Below are 3,756 nucleotides of genomic sequence, written 5' to 3' on the forward strand. Positions count from 1 at the left end.
AATTGAAGCACAAAAAGAAGGGAGAAAAAGAGGGAGGGAAGGGAAAAGAAATAAAAAGGGAAGAAAAGGGAAGAGAAAGGAACAGAGAGAAAGGGAAAGATCAATAGGAAGTCACACAGTAGTGAGTTGTTTCTGGAACTTCTGAATACATTTTGTAACATGGACATGTAATTGAGGAGCTTTTAATCAACAGAAAATGCAGTGAGTGCTTGTGGCTCCGTTCTTCTGTTTTATGTTTCCCTTCCCCTTTCTCCATCTTTCTCTGGGAGGGAAGAAAGGGGCCTTTCACCGGCACCTCTTCCATGCGTAGCTGGAGTGACCGAGCAGGTTGTTGAAGGGGCAATGGAAAGACCAAGGCTGTCTTACAAAGTTCCCATCAACCAGAAGGCACATGGCGGCTGCTGCTGAGGCTCCAGCTTCACCTGCCTTTGTAAACCAAGGTGTGTCCGTCTCTTCCTATCGTCTCCTGCTCCACCCTCAGATCTCGCATCCCTTGCTCTACTTCCATTAACAGACTAATATGTTTGCAAGCTTCCAAATGTTACCATCTCTGCTAACGTTTAGCAATGAACAAATAATACCTGCAAAGAGTGTGGAATATTATTAATAAGACTAAAAATAGCCAAACAACTGCAATGCAACTGATTTTTCATATACCTATACAGGCATACCTTGTTTTATTGTGTTTGCTTCATTGTTCTTTGCAGATACTGGTTTGTTTGTTTTTTTAATTTTACAAATTGAAGGTCTGTGGCAACCCTGCACCAAGTGACTCTATTGGCACCATTTTTCCAACAGCATGGGCTCGCTTCATGTCTCTGGGTCACATGTCAGTAATTATCACAATAGTCCATACTTTTTTATTAGTATTATATCTGTTATGGTGATCTGTCATCAGTGGTCTTTGATGTTACTACTGTAATTATTTGGAGACATAGCAAATAGCGCCCATATCCATCAATGTCATATGTGTTGTAACAGCTCCACTGAACAGCCATTCCCATCTCTCTCCCTCTCCTCAGCCCTTCCTACTCCTTGAGACACAACAATGTTGAAATTAGGCCAGTTAATAACCCTTGGGAGTCAATGGCTCCCAAGTGTTCAAGTGAAAGAAAGTGTTGCACCTCTCTCACTTAAATTAAAAGCTAGAGGCCATGCACGGTGGCTCATGCCTGTAATCCCAGCAGTTTGGGAGGCTGAGGTGGACGGATCACCTGAGGTCAGGAGTTTGAGATCAGCCCAGCCAACATGGCAGAACCCTGTTTCTACTGAAAAAAAAAAAACTACAAAAATTAGCCAGGCATGGTGGTAAGCACCTGTAATCCCAGCTACTCGGAAGGCTGAGGCAGGAGAATCGCTTGAACCCGGGAGGCGGAGGCTGCAGTGAGCAACTCCAGCCTGGGTGACAGAGCAAGAGACTCTGTCTCAAAAACAAACGAATAAATAAATAAATAAATAAATAAATAAATAAATAGCTAGAAACGGTGCATGTTAGTAAAGATGGCATGTCAAAAGCTGAAATAAGCAAGGTTTCCTGCACCACACGGCCAAGTTGTGAATGCAAAAAAAAAAAAAAAAAAGTTCTTAAAGAAGATAAAAAGTATGACTCCTGGGAACACATGAGTGATAAGGAAGCCAGACAGCCATATTGCTATGTGGAGAAAGTTTGAATGGTCTGAGTAAAAGATCAAACCAGCCACAACATCGCCTTAAGCCAAAACCTAATCCAGAACAAGGTCCTAACTCTCTTCAATTCTGTGGAGGCCGAGAGAGGTGAGGAGGCTGCAGAAGGAAAGTTTGAAGCGAACAGTGGTTGGCTTGTGAGTTTGAAAGAAGGAAGCTGTGTCCATAACATAAAAGTACAAGGTGAAGCAGCAAGAGCTAATGTACAATCTGCAGCAAGTTGTCTGTAAAATCTAGCTAAGATCGTTAATAAAGGTGGCCACACTAAACAAAATATTTTCAATGTACATGAAACAGCCTTTCACTGGAAGAAGATGCCATCTAGGACTTAATAGAGGAAAAGTCAATGCTTGGCTTCAAAGCTTCAAAGGACAGGTTGACTCTCTCTTGTTAGGGGCCAATGCAGCTGGTGACTTAAAGTCGAAAGCAATGCCCACATACCATTCTGCAAATCCTAGGATCCTGAAGAAGTATGCTAAATCTACACAGTCTGTTCTCTATAAATGGAACAAGAAAGCCTGGATGACAGCACATCTGTTTGCAGTGTGATTTACTGAATATTTTAAGCCCACTGTTGAGACCCATTGCTCAGGAAAAAAAAAAAAAAAAAAAAAAGTTCCTTTCAAAATATTACTGTTAATTGACAATGCACTTGGTCACTCAAGAGCTCTGATGGAGATGTACAAAGAGATAAATGTTGTTTTCGTGCCTATTAACACAACATCCGTTCTAGCCTATGGATCAAGGAGTCATTTCTACTTTCAAGTCTCAGGATTTTAAAAATCTAATTTGTAAGGCTATAGCTGCCATAGATAGTGATTCCTCTGATAGATTTGAGAAAAGTAAATTGAAAACCTTCTGGAAGGGATTCACTATGCCAGATGCCATTAAGAACATTTGTGATTCATGAGAGGAAGTCAAAATAGCAACTTGAACAGGAGTTTGGAAGAAACTGATTCCAGCCCTCATGATTGACTTTGAGGGGTTCAAGACTTCAGTGAAGGAAGTAACTGCAGACTTGAAAGTAGAACTGACTCTTTGAACCGTGGGCTAAAATGAATGTTATGTTAGCAGCATGAAAACAACAGTCATCTCCTTGTACATCTCCATCAGAGCTCTTGGGTGACCAAGAGCATTGTCAATTAGCAGAAGAAGAGCAAGAGAACTAGAATTAGAAGTGGAGCCTGAAGATGTGACTGAATTGCTTCAGTGTCATAATAAGACTTGAACAGATAAGGGGTTGCTTTTTGTGGATAAGCAAAGAAAGTGGTTTCTTTAGATGGAAATTACTCTTGATGAAGATACTGTGAACATTGTTGAAATGACAACAAAGGACTTGGAATATTCTATAAATTTAGTTGATGAAGCAACAGCAGGGTTTAAGAGGATTGACTTCAATTTTGAGAGAAGTTCTACTGTGGGCAAAAGGTTACCAAACAGCATCACATGCTACAGAGAAATCTTTCATGAAAGGAAGAGTCCTGATTGATGTAGCAAACTTCATTGTTGTCTTATTTTAAGAAATTGCCACAGCCACCCCAGTCTTCAGCAACCTGATCAGTCAGAAGCCATCAACATCAAGGCAAGACCCTCCACCAGCAAAAGGATTATGACTCGTTGAAGGCTCAGATGATCATTAGCAATTTTTAGCAATAAAATATTTTTAATTAAAGTATGTACATTGGTTTTTTCAGACATAATGCTATTGCACACTTAATAGGCTACTGTATATTGTAACCATAACTTTTATATGCACTGGGAAACCAAAACATTCATGGGACTTGCTTTATTGCAGCAGTCTAGGACTGAACTCACAATAGATATGGATTTTATTTATAGAAAAGTAAAGTATTCTGATCATCAGAAGGTTTTCAGATTTTAAAAGTGACACATTATACCTTTTTAGGGAATACTGTATAATTTAATTAAGATTAATTTGATACATTGGATTGAGCTAGTTCATAGTTTATCCCTGTTGTATATAATCTCTATTGAACTTTGGGATGCATTTGATTATTTGTTATAATTTTATTCTTAGCTATAGAAACATAAAGTAAATGGCACATGTTGTAC

This window comes from Macaca mulatta, chromosome 12 (genome assembly GCF_049350105.2).
Source record: "Macaca mulatta isolate MMU2019108-1 chromosome 12, T2T-MMU8v2.0, whole genome shotgun sequence".
NCBI classification, from domain to species: domain Eukaryota; kingdom Metazoa; phylum Chordata; class Mammalia; order Primates; family Cercopithecidae; genus Macaca; species Macaca mulatta.